General features: G+C 45.3%; 1 protein-coding gene across 1 annotated transcript in view; it reads right to left on the reverse strand.

Annotated features, from left to right (window-relative positions):
• LOC122110296 (CXADR like membrane protein) overlaps window positions 1-27,544 on the reverse strand; it is a 71,633-nt gene that overhangs the window by 15,697 nt on the left and 28,392 nt on the right. The gene's annotated exons all lie outside the window — the stretch shown is intronic.

Below are 27,544 nucleotides of genomic sequence, written 5' to 3' on the forward strand. Positions count from 1 at the left end.
TCTGAGGGTCGCGGTTCAAAGCCAGCCCGGGCAGGAGAGACCGTGAGACTCCTATCTCCAATAAACCACCAGAAAACCAGAAGTGGCGCTGTAGCTCAAGTGGTAGAGTGCTCGCCTTGAACTGAAGAGCTGAGGGACAGCGCCCAGGCCCAGAGTTCAAGCCCCAGGACCGACCCCCCCCCCCCCCAAAAATACAATAATAATATTATTCATGATCAAAAGACTATACAAATTTACAGAAGAGAAATTATAGGCAGGTAAGTATAGGGTTCAGGTTATCGCTTTCAAGGGTTTCGTGAATATTAGAAATAGTGAATGTTAATCGTGTAGTATAGTGTTTAGCACATTATGGCTCTGAAAGAAAACAAGTGAGTGTTCTGGTTTGTTTCGGTTTTGTTGAGACTGGTGATTTGACTTAAGGCCTCCAGCTTGCTAGGCAAGTGTTCTACCACCTTAGCTACACCCTCTAGTCCTTTTGATTTTTAGATTGTTCTTCAGAAAAGGTCACGGTGCATTTTCCTGGGCCAGCTTCAGATCTTGATCCTCCTATCTTTACATCTACATAGCTGGAATTCCAGATGTGTCTCATCCTGCCTAGCCTAAGACACCTGCTTTTACGGAGAAGGGGTGGTGATGTTTCAGTGGGCACAGTAGTATATACTTGAAATCCTCTCTACTCATGAGGCTGAGATGGGAAGATTGCTTGAGCCCAGAATTCCAGAGCAGTCTAGGCAAGATTATGAGACAGAGACTCAGAAAAGTAAACAAAACCAAATAAAAGTGAAACTAAGCCAGGCATCGGTAGCTCACGCCTGTAATCCTAGCTACTCAGCAGCCTAACCAGGAAAAGCTATGAGATTCTTATCTCCAATTTACCAACAGAAAACGGGAAGTTTCACTGTAGCTCAACTGGTAAAGCACTAGCCTTGAGCTGAAGAGCTCAGGGACAGCTCCCAGACCTAGAGTCAAGCTCCATGACTGACCGGAAAAAAAAAAAAAAAAGTGAGAAAAGTTGGGTTTTGGTGTGGGCTTTGGAAAATAGAATTCTTATGGAGGTCAAGGAAAGATGTTAAGATGTGGGCAAGGGGAAATGGCAGGAACAAAAGCATAGTATAGGAACGTAGGGAAGGGGATATCAGTGAATGATAATAATTCAGTATGGTTCTACTAGTCTCTGTGATTCATGGTCTGCCCCTCTTTGGTTTCTAATATGCTCAGATTTACATCATAATCCACATTTCTGTACTGTGTCACCTCTTGTGGTGTATACACCAAACACTGAATGCTGTAGTAACGAATGCAGTGAAAAGTGCAAGAGCAGAAAAAGAATTCAATACATTAGAGTCAGATTTGACCAATTTATGTCATATAATTGAAATGGAAATGATACATTCAATTTCCTTTTATTATTCAGAATAATTTTTGTCAAAAGAGACTATGTTTTACTTTTAGTTTTACATGGAAGGTTTGAATACATTGCAGATATTTGGTAAATATTTGCTGAATTGATTTGAATCTAACTTTTGTATCTGTTTATCATTGAAGAAACCAAGGCAAAAGTCAAGACACAGGAGTAAAAGAGTTATCCTTCACTTAATAAATGATTTAGAGCAGAAATAACTTCTTTTATTACTCATCTTCCTTCAGTTCCCATAGGGCAGCTCTAAAACAGCTGAAAAAATTTGCCTATTTTTGTTTTGTTGGTCGTGGGGCTTGAACTCTGGGCCTGGGCGCTGTCCCTCAGCTCTTCAGCTCAAGGCTAGTGCCCTACCACTTGAGCCACAGCACCACTTCCGGTTTTCGGAGTGCTTTATTGGAGATAAGAGTCTCATGGCCTTTCCTGCCCAGGCTGGCTTAGAACCATGATCCTCAGATCTCAGCCTCCTGAGTAGCTAGGATTACAGGCGTGAGCCACCGATACCCAGCTAATGTGCCTGTTTTTGTTGTCTTAAGAAGCCAGCCTTGGGCTGGGAAGGTGGCTCAGTGGTAGAGCGCTTGCCTTGCATGCCTGAGGCCCTGGGTTCGATTCCTCAGCACCACATAAGCAAAAGGAAAAAAGCTGGAAGTGGCGCTGTGGCTCAAGTGGTAGGGCACTAGCCTTGAGCTGAAGAGCTGAGGGACAGCGCCCAGGCCCAGAGTTCAGACCCCATGACCGGACCCCCCCCCCCCCCAAAAAAAAAAAAAAAAAGCCAGCCTTATAAAAGTTCTGTCTTCTGTTTTGAACCTGACAATGCTCAAATGAAACCATGTATTTCCATACCACACAGAGCTAGAGAACCTAGTACCAACTTAGGAAGACAAGCAGGCATTTACTGAATACACTGAATAAATAAATAAATGCAGAATTAACTATGACCACTAGAGGGAATCAAAGGCTCAGATTTGGTTGATGTCCCCAAAAAGACTAGAACACTGTGGTGGGCGGTGTGCTTTGACAGAGCACCAAGTTCTATTTATACATATCCAAAATTAAATACTGCAGTGAAAGGAGGTGCCATTGGTGAATATAAATGGATTTCCCAAGGCAGGGAGCCCCAGCCATAGCTCATGAATCTGTAGTCTTCCCTGAATCTCAGTTTCTTAGACTCTAAAGAGGACCACTAGGGTCTCTAGATTTCTGTGATTCTTTTTTTTGGTCTGTTGTAGGGCCTGAACTCTGGGCCTGGGCGCTGTCCCTCAGCTCTTCAGCTCAAGGCTAGCGCTCTACCACCTGATACACAGTGCCACTTCCTGGTTTTTCTGCTTATGTAGTGCTGAGGAATCGAACCCAGGGCCTCATGCATGCAAGACAAGCTACTCTACCACTGAGCCACCTTCCCAGCCCCCAAAATTTCTGTGATTCTTTTGTAGCATTTTTAAAAATTTTATTTTATTTTTTTATCTACACTCTTGTCCAATAGTCTTAGATGACAGGGGCATAGGCTCTGTTTTTAAACACCAACACTTGACAGTGTTCATAAGAATTACTCAAAACGTTTGCCGGGCGCCGGTGGCTCACGCCTGTAATCCTAACTACTCAGGAGGCTGAGATCTGAGGATTACGGTTCAAAGCCAGCCCAGGCAAGGAAAGTCCGTGAGACTCTTATCTCCAATAAACCACTAGAAAACCGAAAATGGTGCTATGACTCAAGCAGTAGAGCGCTCGCCTTGAGCTGAAGAGCACAGGGACAGCCCAAGCCCAGAGTTCAAGCCCCACAACCAACCAAAATTTTAAAAAAAGAATTACTGAAAACGTGATGCCTGAGAGGGAAGGATGGCCCTGCAACTCTGTGGCCAGCTTAGAACTCTCTGGGCACTGAAGGATTCATCTTCATTTAAAAAGACTTTTAGAGATCATCAGTTTAATTTACAATAAAATCAGAGGCCAGAAAATTGAAATGGCAAGTCTCAAAGCTAGTAAGTGGCAGAACTGCAAGAAGAGAAATTGTTTCCACTAGGCAGCATCTATTTGTGGGGGGAGATATTGGAAGACAGCAGTGGTTAGGACACACAAGGTGTGCCTCCTCGTGTATATGCAGAATTCCTTTATGCAAGCTACTGGCTCTCCCTGAGTGGAGTGCTTACTTGCATCTCAAGCGCTTCCAAAGGTGTTTAAGAGAATCATCATCTGAGTCTTAGTGTTCTTATTTGCACAACTGGAATTGAACAAGATACAGAGGTGAAGCCTTTAGTCCAGTGATGTTACAGAGGAGTTTACTCATAAAATATTAGATCTTCTCATGTTTACCTATACTAGAAGGGATTTTCTCCAGATGACTTGTTTATATTCACTTTTATTCTCTTAAATAAAAGTTAAAGAATAGCATTGTGTGTGTGTGTGTGTGTGTGTGTGTGTGTGTGTACATATACTGGTACTGGGATTGAAACTGAGGCTTCACACTCTTGCTTGCCTTTTTCTCTTGAGGCTGGCACTTTACCATTTGAGCTACACCTCCGCTTATGGCTTTTGGCTGGTGATTGATTTTGTGCCTGGGTTGTCTTAAAACTGTACTCCTTACATCTTAGACTCTTGAGTAGCTAAGATTATAAGTATGAGCCACTGGCACCCAGCTGAGAGTATCATTTTTATTTTTATTTTTATTTTTATTTTTTGTGATCCAGTATGTTTCTTTTTTTTTTTTTTTTTTATTGTAAAGCTACTATACAGAGGGTTACAGTTACATGAGTGAGGTTATGAGTACACTTCCTCTTGAACATTGTTACCCCCTCCATTGTTTTCCCCCTACCATCCCCTCCCTCCCTCCCTTCCCCGAGGTTCTTTTTTTTTTTTTTTTGATTGTGATTAAATGATTACATAATTTCAAAGTCACAAGTTCATTCTAATTTCCCTGGAGCAAATTTCATTTTTATTTTTATTAAAAATTCTTTTGATCATTCCAGACCTCCAGCGAAATGAGGAAGAACGTTAGTTTTGCAGGGGAGATTTCATTGTAACACTTTCGTGAATGTTTACAATGTATTAGAATCAATCTCATTCCCTCTATTGCTTTCACTTCACAAATAAGTTTTATTTTTGTGTTTGTTTTGCTCAGAGCTAGTGCTTTACTCCGTGAGTCACAGTGTTTGGAGATAAGTGTCTCACAGACTTACTTGCCTTGTCTGGCTTCAAACCTTAATCCTCATATCTTAGCCTCCTAAGTAAGCAAGGGCCACTGGCAACAGGCTCCTAACTTTTTTTTTTTGTTGTTGGTCATGGGGCCTGAACTCTGGGCCTGGGCGCTGTCCCTGAGCTCTTCAGCTCAAGGCTGGCACTCTACCACTTGAACCACAGTGCCACTTCCAGCCTTTTCTGCTTATGTGGTGCTGAGGAATCAAACCCAGGGCCTCATGCATGTGAGGCAAGCACTCTACCGCTGAGCCACCTTCCCAGCCCCCACAAGCAACTTTTAACAGAAACTAGGATACTGTGTTTAAAAAAAGAAAATCTATTTCAGTTTCCTAACAGCCAGTTCTTTTGCTTCTCAGATACTTACTGAATGCCTGCCTACAGCCATAACTTGGCCCAATTCCCCAGCCTTACTTCCCTCCAGTGCTGCCACCATCAGCATGGCACATAATATTTTCTGAGGCTTTACCAGGTGAAACCACTTTGGTTTGATATAGAGTCATGAATGAGTGGTTTTGTGTTTTAGATTTTAATTGTTCATCTAACTGTGGAGAACAGAAGTTCCCAAATAACAAAATCAGAGCCAGATTACTAGCCAATACAAAGTCTAAGAGCCAAACCATACATGCTGTGTAATACACTGTGGACTACTGTCCACCAGCAATTAGCACATGGAAGGCCCTTCTTCTGTTTGATGATTGTCTTTTTTCATGAATCTGGTACAGTCAACCATTGACTGAATAGAAAAAGTTTTCCTGTGTTTTGTTTTACACAGAATACTTGAGCAAACGTTGAAAGAATCAAAATCATCACATATCCATCAGTAAAATCAAGGGACTTTGGAAATTTTCTGATCAGCTTCCCTTATTTTACAGATCAAGAACCAAGGCTTAGATGGAAGTGACTCATCCTAAGATCTCACATATATATATATATATATATATATATATATATATATATATATATATATGCCATATATTTATATAAAATCCTGTAGGAGTGTGTGTGTGTGTGTGTGTGTGTGTGTGTGTGTGTGTGTGTGTGTGTGTGTGACTTTCAGACTATTTCTGGTGCACTATCATTCAAGAGATAACATAGTGGGCTGGAAAAGTGGCTTAGAGGTAGAGTGTTTGCCTTGCAAGCATGAAGCCTTGGGTTCGATTCCTCAGTACCACATACACAGAAAAAGCCAGAAGTGGTGCGGTGGCTCAAGTGTTAGCCTTGAGCTAAAGAAGCTCGGGGACAGTGGCCTAGGTCCTGAATTCAAGCCCCAGGACTGGCAAGAGAGAGACAGAGACAGAGACAGAGAGAGATAACATAATACAGTAGAAAGAGCATGAGCATTGCAGTCAGATAGATCTATATGTAAGTAGTAGCTATAAGAGCAATTAATTCCCTGGCCACTCCAAGCCTTTTGATTTTCTGTAAAAGGAAAATAAAGTCATGGAAAGGTTGTCATAAGGATCCAACAGGTATATAAAAGTTGTTTCCTTTGCCGGGCGCTGGTGGCTCATGCCTGTAATCCTAGCTACTCAGGAGGCTGAGATCTGAGGATCGCAGTTGAAGCCAGCCCAGGCAGGAGAGACCGTGAGACTCCTATCTCCAATAAACCACCAGAAAACTGGAAGTGGCGCTTAGCTCAAGTGGTAGAGCGCTTGCCTTGAGCTGAAGAACTGAAGGACAGTGCCCAGGCCCAGAGTTCAAGCCCCACGACCGACAAAAAAAAAAAAAAGTTGTTTCCTTTTATAAAGTTTTTGTTTTTTATTTAATGCCAATACTGGGGCTTGAATTCGGGGCCTTCAGCTCTTGATTGGCTTTATGCTTGAAATTAAAAACATACAATATCATCTGTCAGTATATTTTGTTACTACAATGTGCTCTTCCACAATTTGTACAAAAGGTTTAATTTTGCTTCATTGTTTGCATGTATGGTAAAGATTCTTGAAGAGAAATAGCCTTTGGAAAGAACTGAAAGGAGCTGACCCAGCTCAGCTGTATGTGGATATATCCACAAGGTGGCAGGATTTACTTAGCATTAGCAAATGCCTCACAATTCATAACAGTTATAAGGGACAAAAAAGTATAGCTTACCCTGGATTTAAGCTTGTTAAGAACTTGGTTGCTATTGCTGCAATGTGCTAACTTTCCAGTTACATGCACGTGAATTTCAAGCACCCATGGAAAAAGTAGAAATCATAAACAAAATCAGGTGTTTGAGAAGAATAATTTTATCCAGGAAATTGAAACATACACTGTTTTAATAACTTCTAACAATTTAATGTCACTGTTTTATCTTTACACAACTACAACAGATGCTTCCTTTATGTACTTAAGGACAAAAGACTTTAATTGTAAAATTTGCCATGGCTGGGGGAACCTACTCAAATGTGAAGTGTCATCTCTGTGAAGCTAAAAAGAATCGGCAAAGAGCAGGGTGCCAGTGGCTTATGTCTGCAAGCCTAGCTACTCAGGAGGCTGAGATCTGAGGATTGAGATTCAAAGCCAGCCTGGAAGGAAAGTCCATGAGACTCTTATCTTCAATTAACCACCAAAAGCTGGAAGTAGAGCTGTGGCTCAAGTGGTAGAACAGTAGCTTTAAGCAAAAAAAAAAAAAAAAAAGCTCAAGGACAGTGCCCAGGCCCTAAGTTCAAGGCCCAGGATAAGCACAAAAAAAAAAACAAATAACACCAACAAAAAAGAACAGGCAAAGCAAGGATAAGGAATCAGTTGAAGAAATCTCAGGAGCCTTTGAATCTTTTTTTTTTTTTTGTCAGTTGTGGGGTCTGAACTCTGGGCCTGGGCGCTGTCCCTCAGCTCTTCAGCTCAAGGCTAGCGCTCTACCACCTGATACACAGTGACACTTCCTGCTTTTTCTGCTTATGTGGTGCTAAGGAATCGAACCTAGGGCCTCATGCATACAAGGCAAGCACTCTACCACTGAGCCACCTTCCCAGCCTAGCCTTTCAATCTTAAAGTTCAGTCTTTGTTCTAGGCTAGTTGCTTACCTGAATCACAGAATACTGCAATACTCTAGTTGTGTGCAATTTAGAATCTCCAACTGAGGCAGGCTCACAGAACATCATCTCTATTGTGATCTTGGATTTAGGCCAATGTCCTATTAAAACTAGTCTGCTGGGATGTTATAGTGGTGCATGCCTGAAGTGCTAGCACCTGAAAGGCCAAATGAGGAGGAGGCCATAGCAGGAGGAACCCAACTTTGAGGCTAGCCTGGAAGACTTAGGGAGACCTTGTCTCAAAATTCCAAAATGACAACAATTAAGTCTGCTAAAATGCATCAAATTGTTCACATTCTTTTATTATTACTGAGTCTGAAATGACAACAAAACTGTTCTAAGATACCAACAGATCTGTTAGTGTCAATTTTTATTATTGTACATCATAAGATATTTAGGGATACTAATTGCTACATCATTTCCTTGAATCAACACCTTTTTCCCCGTGCTTCCAGTTCTATGTTCCACAAACTAACAGGACATCCCCAGCATCGTTAGCATTCAGAGAGGAGTGACAGGAGCCCACATATGTTCAACAAATATAAGCAGTTCTCCTCTTATGATATTAGGTACTGCCAGGGGTACAAGATGAGTGTTACTGTCTTTTTGAAGGGACCAGGGTCTAATAAACAAAACAGACACCCACTAAATATGGTTTAAGGCAGCCCATGACCCATGTTATGTGAGAGTTCCAAAGTACTCTAGGAATTCAGAGGACAATCACTAGGTGATCAAGGTAGCAGCACAGAAAAGGCAACAGTTACTCTGGGCCTTCAAGAATAGGTTGGGAGCTGGGAAGGTGGCTCAGTGGTAGTACGCTTGCCTTGCATGCATGAGGTCCTGGGTTCGATTCCTCAGCACCACTTAAGCAGAAAAAGCCAGAAATGGCACTGTGGCTCCAGTGGTAGAACGTTAGCCTTGAGCTGAAGAGCTGAGGGACAGTGCCCAGGCCCAGAGTTCAGGCCCCAAGACAGACCAAAAAAAAAAAAAAAATAGGTTGGAATTTTAGCAGCTATCAGTGATAGGTGAAAATATGTCACAGACTGTGAACAGAAGCTTACTGACAAAGCAGTTACCAAGCTAACCTGAAAGCAGGCCAATTGGAGCATCACTGTGGACCATTCATCAAGTTCTCAAAGTCCAGTGCCGGAGAGCAGCAAAGTCAATAATGTCACATACTTCAAAGCTTTGCCACTTTCTTACAGGCCAGGGGTTGACTGTCTGGAATAAAGTTTTGTTTTTATTCTCTAGTAATAATAATCAAAGCAAGGAGACTGATGTGGTCTATAAGGACCAAGCATTCAGAAACATAGCTCTTAGAATTGTGTTCTCAGCGTATGTGCATACATGTTCCATGCATGTATTCACATTTACATATGCAGGAACATGTACATGCATACCCTTTTGTAGACACATCTGTGAACATGCTTGTGTCAGACTACAGATTAGACAATTTATGCCTCTGATTTGGAGACTCTGAGAAAACTAGATCTCGCCCTAGCCTACTTCATTGACATATCTATTTTCAGCCTGTCTTGTCCTGCATGCTAAGACATTCTCTAAATCTAAATCTTTTATCACCTTCAGCAGAGATTTGAACAAAGAGAATAATTAAAATAGTCATACTACTGAGTGAGCAATAGTCAATTATTAGAGATACATGACAATGAAAGCTTGAGATTAGGTCAATAATTGAAATTCATTAATAAATGAAAGCCTCACTTAGTCTTTATCCTTTCTCCTCTACCTCCCTATCAAAGCTAATAACAAAGAGAAGGTTACTGTTTTGAACTTCATCTCTTCTCCCTCTCTAGAGGGACAGAAGAGGTACAAAACAAAAATAATAGAAGGAGTTAGTTACATTTTGTACCCACAGGGAAATCACCTCTGACATGATAACAGTGATGACACAGATCTGCTGTACTGTAAATTTTATCCTCCTCACATGGATAAATTACACACATACACTCCAGGGAGCTACTGGGATTTGAACTCCAGGCTTTGTGCTTGCTAGGCAGGAGCTCTTGTGGCTGGACCACACCTCCATTCCTTGGAAGTATTTCTTACTAACAGCTAACAATTTTTTCTTTAGAAGTAAGGTCCCCCAATGTAGCCAAGAACTCAAACTCATGGTCCTCCTTCCTGAATCTCTAAATTATGAGATTGCAGATATATGCCACCGTGCCAGGTTAGCTAACAGGTTTTGAACAGTTAAAAGGCAACACATTACAGCTTGATTTCTATTCATTTGCTTTTCATTTTCACAACAATTCTCATTGTATAGATGGACATTAAAGTGCAAAGATTAATTTGTTCAAATCATAAAAAAAGAGTAAAGCCAAAATTCTAATCTGGCCACTTTAACTCAGAGATCTCTACCCTTGACAGTATATTGCACTGCTTGCCAGTATATACAGTTAATGAAAAATTGATTGCTTTAGAATACCCTCAAAGCTTTTCATTGTCTTCTTTTCTACTCTGGGTCAAATATAGAGCTGTTCTAAATCTTTCTCTACTTACCATCTAATTTTTTTACATATATGTGAACTCACACACTTGCTATTATTTGCAATAGGCTTTTAGTATGCTTTTTACATCAAGTATGTGAGCAAAACTATAATCAGATTTAGCTCATACTTTACAAGCAAAATCTGAGTTCCTTTTCTCCCAGAGACAGATAGTGGCTATTAAGATCTGGACCCTGATCTGTATGTGACTTAATAATAGCATACAGATAAATGGACTAAATCTGATTTCCTCTTCTCACATTAAAGTAGCAAGAGTAGACCCAACATTGCAGTTTGGCTCCCCACATCAAGTGCATATTCTTGGAGAAAAAGTCAAGTCTCAGCAAAGAAGGGTTTATAATGCTAAGCTATTTCCCCTAACTTTATTTCCTTCCTATCACTTACCCACACCCAAATGACTCAAGTGGCTGTTGTAAGACCCTTTGTTCCTTCATTTACTCATGTATTTATTCAAATGCTCTAACTATGAGTCTTGGGTTTGTCTCCCCAGGGACTGTCTTCCCAGTAATCTTTGCATTTTCATCAGCACTGCAAACCAGTTCTGGCTGACAACCCTTCCTGCAGACCTGGTGTACTTCATTCTAGAGGTGGAGGTGAAGGGAAGAGCTCGAAATCGTCCAAGTGCTCTGTTATACAAGATGAACAGTTCCCCAATTCAGTTAAATTCTAGTATCTTGTAAAAAGGCTTAAAATCTAGTAATGTAAGCATATGGTAAACAATCAAACAACAAAAATGTATCTAGTAAAAAGTGAATATTTTTTTGGGTCCAGTCGTGGGGCCTGAACTCTGGGCCTGGGCGCTGTCCCTCAGCTCTAGGCTAGAGCTCTACCACTTGAGCCACAGCGCCACTCCCGGCTTTTTTCTTTTTTTCTTTTGGTTGGTCATGGGGCTTGAACTCTGGGCCTGGGCTTTGTCCCTCAGCTCTTCAGCTCAAGGCGAGCGCTCTACCACTTGAGCTACAGCGCCACTTCCGGTTTTCTGGTGGTTTTATTGGAGATAGGAGTCTCACGGTCTCTCCTGCCTGGGCTGGCTTTGAACTGAGATCCTCAGATCTCAGCCTCCTGAGTAGCTAGGATTACAGGCGTGAGCCACCAGTGCCCGGCCCGGCTTTTTTCTTATGTGGTGCTGAGGAATCGAACCCAGGGCCTTGAGCATGCAAGGCAAGTGCTCTACCACTGAGCCACCTTCCCAGCCCCTGAAAAGTGAATCTTTTACACCTGTCTCTAAATTCCTGCCCTGCAGGTTACTCTTGCTGTAAATTTATGTGTGTTCTGTGGCTCTACCACTGAGCACACCCAGTCCTGGACCTTCGCAAATTTTAATCTAAGAACTCTAAAGAGAAAAGAGTGTAGGGATTTTTGTTATGTTTTAAAATTTTCTTTTTCTTCTTTTCCTTTCTTCTTTTCAACAGGTATATTTATTGTATTTAAGCTATTAGTAAAGGATTCGGATTGGGGAACATGAACCCGGGTCTTTGGGACACAGTGAAGACACAGGAATGCTCAGAACCCGGCTATCAGTTCAGTGTAAGTAAAGCCTGTTCTGCCTAGCTCAGCTCTTTCTCTGCCCTCATCTCTTTTGCTGTGTTTGCAGCTTGGAAACCCTAGTTCTAGAGACAGGCCTTCCTAGGAAAAATATTTGTTTAAATCTTTCATTTTCTCTGTGGTCTTTAAAGCCACTATGGTTTTAAGTCCTGAAATCAGCTTTTCTGGGCATGTTTGCTTCCAGCTCTGAACTCTACCAAACTCTAGTAGAGAGCTGGTATTTTATGCATGAGACATTGCTACCTTTCAGGTGGCGGATACTATAAGCATGGACTTCCACGCTCAACCCATTACTTTTCTTCTTTTGTATTTGGAGTTGAGCTCAGTTTCCCTCTCCTGCTCCCCGGCTCCGTGGTAGTAGCCACTGATAAGGTCCAGGACACACTCCCTTGTACAGAATCCGCCTTACCACCCTGAACAAGTGTTGTGAATAGCTTTTCCTTTAGCAATAGCATTCTGAAGGCATTAGCTCATTCTTGGTGCACGGGCCAAGGGCGCTGGTGGGTGTGTTCAAGTCTGCATGCTGGCATGCGGGCTGCCGGCCATGCGGCCGACCAGCTGCAGGGCACCGAGGCAGCCAGGAACAGATGAACTGGTTTGGGCCTGGGAAGGTTTCCTTTCCCTCATTCCTGCCTCCCCTCCCGCCCCGCCCGAAGGGGTCCGAGTGCAGCGCAGTACAGTTGCCTCCCAGAGTACATTATTTCTGTAGGATGTAACTCAGGGGCCAGGCCGAAGACTGGGGTGGCTGCGGCGCACCCGACCTTGGAGAGGCGCAGGCTGGGCCCAGAGCCTGGTGCTCACAGCCCGGTGCTCACAGCCGGGTGCTCACAGCCGGGTGCTCACAGTCAAGTGCTCACAGCCAGGTGCTCACAGCCCGGTGCTCACAGCCGGGTGCTCACAGCCCGGTGCTCACAGCCGGGTGCTCACTGCCGGGTGCTCACAGCCCAGTGCTCAGAGCCGGGAGCTCACAGCCGGGTGCTCACAGCCAAATGCTCACTGCCGGGTGCTCACAGCCAAGTGCTCACAGCCCGGTGCTCACAGCCAAGTGCTCAGAGCCTGGTGCTCACAGCCGAGTGCTCAGAGCCGGGAGCTCACAGCCGGGTGCTCAGAGCCAGGAGCTCAGAGCCGGGTGCTCAGAGCCAGGAGCTCAGAGCCGAGTGCTCACAGCCGAGTGCTCAGAGCCGGGAGCTCACAGCCGGGTGCTCAGAGCCAGGAGCTCAGAGCCGGGTGCTCACAGACGAGTGCTCAGAGCCGGGAGCTCACAGCCGAGTGCTCAGAGCCGGGAGCTCACAGCCGGGACCTCAGAGCCGCGTGCTCACAGCCGAGTGCTCCCGAGCGTTTCAGGGCTGAGGACTTGATCCTCGCCCTCTGGGGCGCAGGCCTAGAGAACCACCAGCTAGCGACCGACCCTAAAGGAACCTGACTTAGGGCCGGCCGGTCGCGTCTGGCTTTGGCTCCGTCAGACTGCTGCCCACCTGGGCCGGGCCGGGCCGGGGCCCGGGGTCCGGGAGTCGGGGGTCCGGGGGGCCGGGGGGGGGTCCGGGCCGGGGCGGAGGTCGGGGCCGGGGCGGGGGTCCGGGCCGGGGCGGAGGTCGGGGCCGGGGCGGGGGTCCGGGGCGGGAGTCCGGGGGGCCGCCGCGCAGCCCTGGCCCCTCCCCAGGACAGAGCCGGCCTCCAGGGCGGCGCGCCCCGCCCCGGGAGAGGTCGGGTCCGAGCGCCCCGGGAGCGCGCGGGCTCCCTGCGGGACGGCGCGACCTCCGCGCGGGCCGCCGGGCCTTGGCTTGGCCCGCGCGCGGCGAGGGCGGGAGGGCGCGGGGTCAGCGTGTCCCCGGGGAGGCGAGCGGCCCCAGCTCCCGGGGCGCGCCGCCCGCCGCCCGCCGCCCGCGCCGCGCCGAGAAGCCCGCGCGCCCGCCCGGACGCCCGCGCTGCCGGCTCCGGCGCGGCCGGCGGGCGGAAGGCGCCAGGCGGGGATTGGAACCACGTGTGCCCGGGAGGTTAGGGCTGGCCGGGCCAGGCGCGGTGCCGGCCCTTGCCCCAGGCCGACCCCGGAGCTCCGGACTAGTGAGGCCCCGGAAGAGCTGCAGGCTTGCTTTTTAAGTTGAATCCGCGTTCTCCACGCCACCTCCCACCCCCGAGACCCCACACACGACGGACAAGAACCAGAAGCCCAGGCCTGGGGATCTGCTTCCGAATGGGCCGAACCGCAGCAGCCGGATGAGAAGCCCTGCCCCTTCTCAGGACACAGCAAGAGGGTGTGTGCGCAGCAAAAGCTAGACTTACAGAGCAGAATTAGCCATAAATGGATAGTACACCTCGGAAGAAACTAGGGAGAAATCGGACTAAGCAGTCGGTGCCAAGCACGGGGGTGTTACTCATGAGACGACCCCTCCCTACCACACACACAATCCCAACTGTTAGACACCTGTCAGCTCTGATTTAAACTCTAGAACGCTGTAAAATGAACAAATATATTCACACATTAACAGGTGGAGGAGGAGGAGGAGGAGGAGAGGGAGGGGGAGGAGGAGGAGGAGGAGGAGCCGCCTTGCAAGGCCTTTCTTGACCCATTCATTCCCTTCACCCCCTCCTTTGTTCTCCCAAGTAACTCCTTACTAGGTTAAAATTTTTTTTTCTATTTTATTTTTGCCATTCCTGGGGTTTGAACTCAGGGCTAGCACTCTACTGCTTGAGCCACAGCACCACTTCTAGCTTTTTCTGTGTATATGGTACTGAGGAATAGAACCCAGGGCTTCCTGCATGCTAGACAAGCACTCTACCACCAAGCCCCAAGCCACCTTCCCAGCCCCATCTCTTACTAGTTTTTTTTTTTTTTTTTTGTCCAGTGTGGGGCCTGAACTCTGGGCCTGGGCGCTGTCCCTCAGCTCTTCAGCTCAAGGCTAGCGCTCTACCACTTGAGCCACAGTGCCACTTCCAGCTTTTTTTCTTTTTGCTATGTGGTGATGAGGAATCGAACCCAGGGCCTCAGGCATGCAAGGCAAGCGCTCTACCACTGAGCCACCTTCCCAGCCCTCTTAATAGTTTTATAACTATTCTTCTAGATCTTTTTTTATGTAGTCATAGGTATATCATGTGTACACACTGAAATATAAAACTGTATTATGTTGAACTAAAATGGGATCTTTATTGTGTTGTTGGAAATTTACTTCACTTTTCAGTAGATCCTGAAAAAACTTTACATACTCTATAATTTTACTTGCTCTTAAAACTCTTGTGGGAATTATCAAGAGGCAGAAAAGAAGACAGATGAGTCATAGGAGCCACTGTATCAGGATTTTCGGCCTGTGGGACAAACCTAGCAACACCTTTACTAGCCTCATACCCACATTATTCAAGGCTTGGGCCTAAGTAAGAATGGCTTTAACATTTTTATGTGTGTATGCTTTTGTAGTGCTGGGGAACCAACCCAGGGCCTTGCTCCTCCTAGGCAGACATTCTACCGCTGAGCCACACCTCTGGCCCTGTACATTTTTAACTATTTGGAATGAAAGGAAGCAAAAGTTTCCTGACACAAGAAAATTATATTAAATTTAAATTCATCATGGGCTGTGGGTGCTTTCATACTTCAGAGTGTTTGCATGGGCCTTCACAGCCTGGGATATTTACTAGAGGGTTCTTTGTAGCAAAGCAGTTGCAAACTTCTAACTATAGGATTCAACTCAGAAGGTACCACCATGGATGAGAAATGTTCAATAGGTCATTGGACCATTGGATATCAGAAGCAGAACAAAACAATGCACACTGACTTAGAGGTCTTGTGTTCATATAATTTGGCAAATTATGTGGCCTTGGGCAATCGATCTCCCTCCTTTTAGAGGTTGGATTAGATCTCTAGGTAAGATTTCATTGGTAATACTCTGGATTCTAAGTTTGGAATTCTTAGGTTTGTTTTCATTGCTGGTGACCCACATGTCAGAAGCCAGGCTATCATTAATTGGTTCAGAGAACCATCCAAGGGATCTTCTGCCAGATTACAGGGTGGGCTGGGGTGGTGGCCTGCTGATTTATTGTTCCTCTATCTGATTCCATCTTATGACTACCATCACCTCCCACCATTTGCTAAAAAGCTTCCAGTCTGGGCTGGAAAGGTGGCTCAGTGGTAGAGCGCTTGCCTTGCATGCATGAGGTCCTGGGTTCGATTCCTCAGCACCACATAAGCAGAAGAAAAAAAAAAGCCAGAAGTGGCGCTGTGGCTCAAGTGGTAGAGTGCTAGCCTTGAGCTGAAGAGCTGAGGGACAGCACCCAGGCCCAGAGTTCAGGCCCCACGACCGGACCCCTCTCTCCCCCCCCAGAAAAGCTTCCAGTCTTTCAATCTCTCTCTTTTTTTGGGGAGGGGGCCCAGTCGTGGGGCCTGAACTCTGGGCCTGGGCGCTGTCCCTCAGCTCTTCAGCCACTTATGGCTTTTTCCTTATGTGGTGCTGAAGGATTGAACCCAGGGCCTCAGGCATACAAGGCAAGCGCTCTACCACTGAGCCACCTTCTCAGCCCCCAGTCTTTCAATCTCTAGACTAGAGTTCTTTAACTTCTGCCCAGCCGGCATCTCAAGCCAGATGATTCTTTGTGGTAGGAGGTTGTTCTGTATGTAGGTTAGGCCGTCTAGCAGCACTGCTGGCTTCTGTTTACCACAAACTCTCCTCCTTTAGATGATGGCAATCATAATGTCTGCAGACATTGCTAGGTGTTTCCTTGTGCTCAACATTGCTCCCATTTGAAAACCACTGCTTTAAACCCAGGCCTCTTCATAAGCCTACACCAAGGTATTTGATTCTAGCTCACAATGGGCTCTTCCAGCTAAATTGTTTATCATATGTCGCTTATCTCTTAATGTTATACATTTATGACTTAATTAATTTTAATAATGCTTATGAGGAGGTTTATCCAGTCTTATATTCACTGTTCCATCATGGCAGCTTGGGTAGAATTTTTTTTTTTTTTTGGTCGGTCATGGGGAATGAACTCTGGGCCTGGGTGCTGTCCCTCAGCTCTTCAGCTTAAGGCTAGCGCTCTACCACTTGAGCCACAGCACCACATCCAGCTTTTTCTGCTTAATGTGATGCTGAGGAATTGAACTCAGGACCTCGTGCATGCAAGGCAAGCACTCTACCACTGAGCCACCTTCCCAGCCCCGGGTAGAATTTTTTAAAACAGGCTGTCTACTAAAGTTGTAACCCAACAATTTCTTGCTCCAAGCCCTTCTGTATTGCATCTGCTTAGAGGGGATAAGGCCCTGAATTGAATCCCCAGCACTGCATACACAGGAACAAAAATCATTAGGACTTCCCATAATTGTGGAGAAAAGTTCACATTTTTTATCTCAGTAATTCACAGAGACACACTACCTGACCTACCAGCTCCAGGAGGATTAACTTTGTGCTGATTTATTCTCCTGACAGCTAGCTGTGACTCACTGCTTGAGTATCCTGCCCAAGGCTGGATGTGGCAACTAAGGTAAGAGGAGACACCTTTCACTTACATATTCCTGACAGCCCAGGATTGGATCCATCGCATGAATGGATTTCCACTCTGCTAGTGGTTTTAATGCAATCAGCCCCTACTGCATTACCCCATCTGTCACTCCTGCTCCTTGGCTCCTACTCTGCCCTCCCTGGGGTTGAAGATCCACATCAGCAGGAAGTGTGGTCTGGGCAAATGCAGATAGCTCTTGGCTCTCCTTAGGGATAGCTGGGGTCTAGGGAGAGGCCGGCCATCCACAGTGACTGGTCAGGGACAAGCCGTCCAGCAAAGTTCTCATCCCAGGTCTATAGTGATGCTGGTGGTTCTGTTAGATACCTAATCATAAAGTTTTAATGATTTTTTTCCTGTTAAAATCCAGCTATCCCTGGGAGATGTGAAAGCTTTATCCAATATCTTTTATTTGTTGCAAGACATTACCATGTAGTGACTAAGGGCAAGTGTAGTGGGGTTAGACTGCCTGGAGTTGAAATCAAACCCGATTCTTAACAGATGTGTAACCTTGAGCACGTTGCTTCACATTCCTTGTATATCAAAGAGCATGTACTTGTGTTCTATTGTTTTGTGGTAAGAACACTTAACATGAGATCTTCCCCTCTTAAACTTTTTTTTTTTGGCCAGTTCTGGAGCTTGAACTCGGCCTGGGCACTGTCCCTGAGCTTCATTTGCTCAAAGCTAGCACCCTACCACTTGAGCCACAGCGCCACTTCTGGCTTTTTCTGTTTATGTGGTACTGTGGAATTGAACCCAGGACTTCATGCATGCTAGATAAGCACTCTACCACCAGGCCACATTCCCAGCCCCCTCTTAAACTTTTAAGTGTACATTTTGTTGTTTGATTATATCTATAACGTGAGGCCAGGCGCCAGTGTCTCATGTCTAATATTTACTCAGGAGGCTGAGATCTGAGGATCATAGTTCAAAGCCTGCCTGTACAGGAAAGTCTGTAAGACTTATCTCCCATTAAGCACCAAAAAAGCTGGAAGTGGAGCTGTGGCTCAAGTGAGAGAGCACTATCCTTTAGCACAAAAGCTCAGGGACAGCATCCAGGCCCTGAGTTCAAGCTCCAGGACTGGCACAAAATAAACAAGTCAAAAAAAAAAAGACCCACAAAATATAAGGTTGGATAGCAAATCTCTAGGACTTACTTAGCTTGCTTAGCTGAAATTTCATACTAATTGATGAGCAGCTTTCCATTCCTCAACCCCCCCAATTCCTGGTCACTACCATTCTCTTCTGTAGTTGTAGAAAAACAGATGAGTCACAACTTTCAGGTCACAAGTAGAAATCGATCCACTTCTCAGCTTTGTGTTCCCAGACCATATGTTCTGTGATCTGTGTTCTCATGTCATATGTTTTCATTTTTGAAAATCTGGCCTTTGCTTGCATAGACCTATTTCTTTAGGATCTCCTTTCTTCACTGGCTCTTCCTCTTCATGGATATGTTTCATGAATACTGATTCCAGCTTTGTCTCTCCTCCCTACTTTTCCTGGTGTTTTCATCACCCCAAAGACTTCCACACAAATGGATGCTGATAACTTTCAAATCTTGCCCTTATGCCCAGATCTTTTAGGACCAGAATATCCTGGAGCATCTACAGATACCTCATACTCAGCACTGTGCCTCCTGCATTCCTTGTCAATGGGAAGAGCATCCCTACTTGTTTCTGAGCCCAAACCAGGGAATCAAATTCTACCCATCCTTCTTTCTTCCTTTGCTTTCCATTCAGCTCTCTGTGGCCCTGTGGATTCTTCCTCCTTAATACCTTTGACTCTGATCTTCCCCCATTCCCTGCTGCCTACTTAGGGAAGACTGACATCTGCACTGAGTTATCTCCAAAGTCTTCCTATGTAGCCTAGGCTGACCTCCTGATACTCTGCTAGGCTCTTGAGTGCTAGGATTACAGGCACACACTACCACATCTGGCTCAGTTTATGCTGTTTCTTCTAGTCCATTGTGTTAGCCAGATATTTTTTGTCAGCTGTGGGGCTTGAACTCTGGGCCTGGGTGCTGTCCCTGAGCTCTTCAGCTAAAGCAAGTACTCTACCACTTGAGCTACAATGCCACTTGCAGTTTTCTGGTGGTTCATTGGAGATAAGAGTCTCATGGACTTTCCTGCCTGGGTTGGCTTTGAACTGCCATCCTCAGCTCTAATCATCCTGAGTAGCTAGGATTACAGGCGTGAGCCACCAGTGCCCAGCATAGCCATATTTTCATCCCTACGAAAAATACCTGTGAAAAAGACTTATTTGGCTCACAGTTTTAGAAGGTTCAGTTCATGGTCTGTGGGTCCTGTTGCTTTTGGACATGTGATCATTTAGAATTAGAGAGTGGTCATTGGTTTGGAATCAAGAGGTCCAAGTTTGAGTTCTAATTCTTATCATTAACTAATCTGAGTGACTCTGGATAAATTCTTCTTGCCCTTTTCCTAAAGGTTTTCTCTAGGAACCAAAATCTTGCCACAAAACACATCTAGCTGAGAGAGTACAGAGCAGTGACATTAAGTGTAATTGACATTAAAGCATCACTCTAGACTGTGGTTGATGGGACTCCCAAGGTTTCAGGGCTTGTGTGGCAGCAAACCCTGACATTCAAGCTTGCCAGTCATCTGGAACATTGAACTCCTCCCCTCGGGCACAGATGGAGATGGTCTCTAGAGATTTTCCTTCTAGGAGGAGGGCAAACTTTTATCTGAGATTTTTCTCTGAACTTTCTTTTCTTTCTCTCACTCAGCTTTTCTCCTTTGAGTTCTGTGACCATGATCACATCAGATCCCAGAGATTTGTCTTGCTTGCTTAATATTTTGGCCCAAGTATGAAAAAATACAAATATCTACTTGCCTTGTGCTCTTTAACAAAGCTGAGGCAAGCTAGGGCATTCAAAAGAGTTCTATATGAACTGAATTGGACACCTATAATGAGCATAAAAGCATTTAAGAAGGTACTGGATTTTTTTTTTTTTGGGTCCGGTCGTGGGGCCTGAACTCTGGGCCTGGGCGCTGTCCCTCAGCTCTTCAGCTCAAGGCTAGCGCTCTACCACTTGAGCCACAGTACCACTTCCGGCTTTTTTCTTTTTGCTTATGTGGTGCTGAGGAATTGAACCCAGGGCCTCAGGCATGCAAGGCAAGCGCTCTACCACTGAGCCACCTTCCCAGCCCCGAAGGTACTGGATTTTTTAAAAAAAGAAAAACAACTAGTCCACTTAACTTGCTCACACACACTTTCTAACCACTTCGAAGATGGAGAGATTTGCTTTATTTCCTGGGCTTTTCTTCCTGTGGCTCCTTTCTGTGCTTTCAGAGATCACAGTGGGATTAGATGCCATAAGGAGGCTCAAACCCATGATCCCCTGCTTCTGCTGAAATGACAGGCATGTGTCACTACACCCGGTTTAGTGTTAACATTTTAAAGTGCACATTATTCAGTGATCTCCCAGGAGTGGACAAGAGTGGGAAAACATTTTATCCTCTTAATGATATACTGGAATTGATTCCATTGCTCTTCCTACACCCTGTCTTTATTAAATGAATCAGTTCCTGCTTCTTTCTGCTGGGTCCTATTTGTTCAAAACGTCCAGGTTTGCTCTCCCAGGCTTTCTCACAGATTACTCTGTCTACCCAAAAGGCATGCTGCAAGGCTCAAGTCTCACCCCCTGCCATCCAGGACAGGAAGACGGTGTGATGGAAAGTGGCCCAGACTGCAGGATCAGGCTGGGGCTGTGACACTGGCACTGCTCTGCTCTGGGATCTTGGGCTAGTCACATATTGCTCCTCAGCCTCTGGGTGCCCTTCCAATTACCGTCTGCCATCTCATCAATCAGGAAAAGTAATCTCTTTTAATGAGCCAGCTAGCTAACTCTCAGTGTGCCTACATCATATAATGCTGTGAACCTGATAAAATGCTTTTCTCCTGGAAAAGACTCTTCAACAGCAAGGACTGTGGTAGAAAATTCAGGCACTGTGAAAGATTTTAAAATTATTTGTTTATTTTACTTTTATTTATTATTTATTTGTTTATTTTATTTTTATTACTGTGTGTGTACATGAGTGTATGGTACTGGGGATTGAGCCCAGGACCTGGTATATGCTAAGAAAATGCTTTACTACTGAGCTACAACCTCAGACCTTTCTCTTGCCTGCCTGCCTGCCTGCCTCTGCCTGCCTGCCTGCCTGCCTCTGCCTGCCTGCCTGCCTGCCTCCCTTCCTTTCTTTCTTCCTTCCTTCCTTCCTTCCTTCCTTCCTTCCTTCCTTCCTTCCTTCCTTCCTTCCTTCCTTCCTTCCTTCCTTTCTTCCTTCCTCCCTCCCTTCCTTCCTTCTCTTCCTCCCTCCCTCCCTCCCTCCCTCCCTCCCTCCCTCTCTCTCCTTTCCATTTGACGGAGCTCAAGCTGACCTTGAACTTACTATCCTTCTGCCTCTCCTCCAGTGTAACTTGATTATGGGCAACTGTGGAAGGTGTGAGCAGTTCTATCTGGATTTCATTGCTGCTTTTTCTTTTTTTTTTTTTTCCTGGTTCTGGGGGTTGAACTCAGGGCCTGTGTTCTTTCCCTGAACTTCTTTGTGCTCAAGGCTAGTGCTCTACCACTTGAGCCACAGCCCCACTGCCAGATTTTTCTGTGTATGTGGTGCTGAGGAAGCCAACCATGCATGCTAGGCAAGCACTCTACCACTGAGCCACCTTCCCGGCCCCTCGTTGCCTTCTTTAAAAGAATACGTACTGCACATTATTTCTCACGTATTTTGTATTTCAGGGTGTACTTTTTAGTTTTGCAATAAATCACAAAGCCAATGACCTCACTATTTACAGTACCTAAAATCAAGGTTAGCTCAACTATTGTCCTCATATTTTGTTGGGTCAAGCTTTCTAGAACCTTGCAAATTTAGTTTCAAAATGTGTCATTGCTTCTAGTTGTTAAAAATGGGCAAGTTACTGTACCTCTTCAAGCTGAGGTTGACTTGATCTACAAAGTATGGCACTAGTAATACTTAGTGTAAAAGGTGGTCTATTAGTATTAAAGATCATGCATAAAAGGCTTCACAGATGTGTGGCAAAAAGGGAATGCTCAGTGTGTATTACTATGTCTCCTGCTGTTCTCCATGGAGCATATGAACCCCCATTGTGTGCCAGATACTGCTCAAGGCACTAGGGTACAAATATAAAAGACAGACATTCCAGAAGCAGTTGTTGTGCAGGCTTTGTTCTAAGACTTTTGGGAAATATGGAGAAGATTCAAGATCTGTCAAAGCATGAAGAAATGAATGTACTTCAATTTTAAAATGATTAAAGCAGTGTCTGGAAGGTCTACTAAAGCTCATTATATCCCAAGTAATTATTACTCCCGTTTGGTAAGAAGGTAAATATTAGCCTGTGGATCTTCCAGAATGTGTTTATTCCAGATTACCAGTGAACTCACCTGAGGGCATGAGGGCCATTGTGAAGACAGAGCTCATGGACAGCCATAGGGTGAGCCTGCACATGGCATTGAGGAAGAGGCAGGAACAGAGCCACCCAGGGTGAGGACAAATTATGTTTGTTCCTGTATCATTGGGCCTCCATGCTGCAGGCAGCCAATGATACCATCCAGGCAGGTGTGGGAGGCATCTGACTATGTGTAACACCCGTGTGAGAAAATGAGAACACAAGAATGTACTGGTTATTGGATGAAGTAAAAGGTGGCTCAAATTGGCTTACTGCATCCATTTTCATCTACTTTGGCTTCTCTCCACTGCTCCAATTATGGAGATAATTATCTCACACTTAACAGAATAGAGTGTGGGCAGTGACAATGATAAGGTAGTGAGGTAAGGGCTGTGATGGTGAGAATGCTCAGGCATTCTAGGGGCACACAGGAGGACAAGTTCACCAGATGGCCATGATGTGCTGGGTGTGCAAAGGTGGGGAGGTGTGTTCCATAATTCCCTCGGAACACTCTTAGTCTATTCATAATCGATGCCTTAAACTCTGCTTTTTAATGTCTAGCACAAATAGGAGAAAGGTGAGGAACTTATTATGGTCTTTTAAAAAAAGATCTCCCAGGTTTGTTTGTTAACAAGAGTGCTCATGGGCTGGGAAGGTGGCTCAGTGGTAGAGCACTTGCCTTGCATGCCTGAGGCCCTGGGTTCCATTCCTCAGCACCACATATGCAAAAAGAAAAAGGCCGGAAGTAGTGCTGTGGCTCAAGTGGTAGAGTGCTAGCCTTGAGCTGAAGAGCTGAGGGACAGCACTCAGGCCCAGAGTTCAGGCCCCACGACCCGACACCCCCCTCAAAAAAAAATAAAAAAACAAGAGTGCTCACCTGATAATAATGAATTTATTTTTTTTTGTAGCTATTTCCTAAGTGCTCAGAGAACTATAAATCAAACCCTGGTGGTAACAGTTTTTTGCAATAATCTATATCCTATCAACTTAATATTCCTGAGAAGGTAAATACTGACATTTTGGAAAGAACAGTCTTTTTTTTTTTTTTTTTCAGTCATAAGCTTAAACCCTGGGCCTGGGCGCTGTCCCTCACCTCTTCACTCAAGGTGAGCATTTAACCACTTGAGCCACAGTGCTACTTCGGTTTTCTGGTGGTTAATTGGAGAGAAGAGTCTCACAGACATTTCTGCCTGGGCTGGCTTTGAACTGTGATCCTCAGATCTCAACCTTGTATCCTAAGTAGCTAGGATTACAGGTGTGAGCCACCAGCACCCGGCTTGGAAAGGACAGTCTTTAGAAACAAATTTGCTAATTTTGCCTTAACTTCCCAAAGGCCAGCTACATGAACACTATTTACAGGAAAAATCAGATAAGCAGCTTGAGATTATTGGGAGAAGAGGCTAGATTATGTGGAATTATTTGGGATGCTTGATGTTGGGACAAGTCTTTTGATTTACTGGTATCCTAAGATGCATAGATGGCCTGATCCTACTTCACTTCTCTTCCTCTTGATGCCTTCTCCTTTAAACATCTCAAGCTTAAATGCTTCAAAGAAGTTGAAGTTATTGGCTGGAATAGGCAGCATTAGGCTTCCCTTTTGCCAGCAACCACTGCACAGGGAGCAGGAAAGGCAGCTACTTGACCAGAAGTGAGGACTGGGTGCCCACATCTGGAATTGGCACCAGGCTGGCTTGTGGCATTTGCAAGAGCAGCGCTTGAAGATTTGGTCTCTAACCGCAAGTTACTTACAGTCTATTTGGGGAGGTAGAACTAAGATGGAGCAAATAATTTAACCTGTTAAATATTTATTAACGCCTTACCAAGCGCTAAGCTAGTTGTGCTCAGCCTGCATGTGAGAAACACTGATTTTATTTTATTAAAAAAAATACATAATGGCTGGGGTTCAACCCTCAGAGTGGAAGTTTCCAAATGTAGATTTTTGGATAGGCTGTCAGTATTATCTGGGAACTTGTTACATATGCAAATTCTTGGCTTCAGATTCTTTGGAGGCAGGTTTTGTATGTTGAGCAATCTGTGCCTTAGAAGACCCTGTTGCAAGGAATGGAAGATGTATTTAAACTATTTTTGCTAAGACACTGTCTCCTTAGCTGGGCCATGAATAAAGGCTAGGCATACAGACCACTAGTCACTTTGTACCTGTGACCTTTGCTCTGAGCCATTCTCCCTTGAAATCGCTTAGGCAGTGAAGAAGGCGCTGACAGAAGTCTGGAAGACCTGATAGCATCAATGCTTTTTTGTTGTTGTTAGTGTGGGGCTTGAACTCAGGGTCTTGGTGCGGTCCCTGAGCTTTTTTGCTCAAGGCCAGCACTCTACCACTTTGAGCCACAGCTCCACTTCTGGTGTTCTGGTGGTTAATTGGAGATAAGAACGTCATGGACTTTCCTGCCTGGGCTGGCTTTGAACTGAGTTGATTGTGATCCTCAGGTCTCAGCCTCCTGAGTAGCTAGGATTACAGGCGTGAGCCACTGGCCCCCACCCTTATCAATGACTCTTAACCAAACTCTCACTGACCAATCCTGAGACACAGAACAAGTATCTGACTGCCTCTAAACACCCTATGACTGGGGACTGTTAACTCCGCATACCTTCTCACTACTGCCCCAATATTCCTGATTTGACCTAAGAAATGTCTACCCTGACCTGTACCCTAAAGATGGCTGAGATGGGCTGAAGTCCTGCCTTTTCATGACATGCCTGTGTCATGTAAAAGTCTTTCTCTGTGGTTCTCTCTCCCTCTCCCCACTTCCTTCTCCCTCTCTCTCCTCTGTCTTCCTTCTCTCTGTCAGTTGTGGGGCTTGAACTCAGGGCCTGAAGGCTATCCTTGAGCTTTTTCACTCAAAGCTATTGCTCTACTACTTTGAGTCACAGCACCACTTCTGGTTTTCTGGTGGTTAATTGGAGATAAGATTCTCACTAACTTTCTTGCCCAGGCTGGCTTTGAACTGTGATCCTCAGATCTCAGCCCCCCTCCCCCTCCCTGCCCCCACCCAGCAGCTAGGATTACAGGTGTGAGCCACCAGAGCCCAGTTCACCAAGTCTTTTTATTTGATTTGGCATACAAGGGTGAGTGAGTGGACCTGACATGCGGAACTCCTGGAGTTTGGGCCTGTAACTCTGGAGTCTAAAACTCTGGTTTCATGCATGCCTATTCAAATTTAAGTACCTGCTTCAGGAGGCCTAGTGTGCAACATAGAGGTTTGAACCCCTAAACATTTGCAAAGCTGCTCAGAATACACAGCTGTAGAGCCAGAGTTTGCCCCTACTGTGCTATAACACACAAGATAAGGATGGAGAAAACAACGCCCCAGGCATGAAGGATCTCACAGTTTAGATGGCATTATACCTAATGCCACTAAATGCCATAGAACTTCCATCCAAGAAGAAGTTCCTGGGGGAACTAGAGATCACCCTAAAATTGAGCAAGAGTCCAAAGAGCTGCTACTTCAGGAAGACTGGTTTGGGGACAAACCAGTTTGAGCAAAACAGCCAGAGGCAGCGGGAGTGAGAGCAGACAGCAACCTGCTCTTCACCCAGCCTTGAAGGCGTCCCTTTATTCATTCAACAAATACTTCCTGCGTGACTATCTACTCTAACAGCTGATTACTTATGATTTACAGCTCACCAATTTCCAAAAAGGATTTGAGGTGGTTTACAATGTTAACACACATCCCAAACAGGAACATAAATAATTCAAGGAGAACAGAGACCCATTAAAAGAAGCTGGGAAATGTCTGCCATGCTCCTGGGATGAATGAATTTAGGGTTTGATGGGAGCAAGCCACCACAAGAGGTGCTTTGGGGTTCACTGAGAGAGAGGAGGGAGCTTGGCGTCCACAGGATAGATAGGAGTGCACATAAATAACCACAATTAGACAAAGGGCTAGTGGCATTTTCAGGGCAGCAAGCATCATTTCCAGCTGTGGAAGTGGCACGTCTGAGCACTTTAGGACGGGGAGGTTAGCACCATAGTTGGATGCAGGAAGGAGCATCCGTGAGAAGAAAAGTCACCAAGTCCCCAGCACACAGGAATAGTGGAAATGAAGAGCAGGATAATGAATGGAGGGGTTCAATAGAGGCAAAACTTCTATTGGATGAGAGCCAGCAAGGAGAGAGAGAAGGTATTTCATCAGGGGAGTAAAGTGGGAAGGTTATACTTGATAATTCAGCAGATACATGTCGGATGGAGTGGAGGGAGGGGCTGGAGGTCAGAAGGCCCCTTAGGAGACTGAGCTTGGTCTAGATGCTAAGGAGAAGGGAGCATGGGGTGAGTTGGAGATGCAGGAGCAGCAAGAGAAAGGAAGACACTGGAAAGCAGTACTGCAGTTATAATAAACAACTTGCTGCTCCAATTGTGGTTCTGTGACGAGCAGGATCTGGCAGCCAAGGTCCTACTGAATCAGAACCTACATTTTTTTTATTTGTTTGTTTTGTGTTTATATGTGTGTGGGAAGCTACTGGGGTTTGAACTCAAGGCTTTGCACTTGCTAGGTAGGTGCTTTAACATTTGAGTCATATCCCCAGTTCCTTTTGTGTTCAATTTTTTAAAAAAATAGAGCCTTAATTGTTTATTCAGGACAGCCTGGATTTGTAATTTGCCCATTTATGCTTCAGAGCCAAGATGGCAGGCAGCCTCCCCTTACCCCACAGCAGATTTTTATTGGTTGAAATAGGAGTGAGGGGTGGGAGAGGCCTGGGGAGGGGGAAGATTTGCTCAGTTTGTTCTTGAACTGTGACCTTCCCAAACTCAGCTTCCCAAGTAGGATTACAGGAGTGAGCCACTATACCCAGCTTTGCCAAGAGACCTGGATAATCAGAATGCACAGTGAAGTGAGAGAAGTACTGGACATGGAGTGCTGAGGGCAGGGTGTAGGGAAAAAGAATCTTAGCACAAGTCAGAGAGCTCCAGGTGTATGTCAAAAAGCTTT

This window comes from Dipodomys spectabilis, unplaced genomic scaffold (genome assembly GCF_019054845.1).
Source record: "Dipodomys spectabilis isolate Male_0828 unplaced genomic scaffold, ASM1905484v1 ptg000076l, whole genome shotgun sequence".
In the NCBI taxonomy this organism is placed as follows: domain Eukaryota; kingdom Metazoa; phylum Chordata; class Mammalia; order Rodentia; family Heteromyidae; genus Dipodomys; species Dipodomys spectabilis.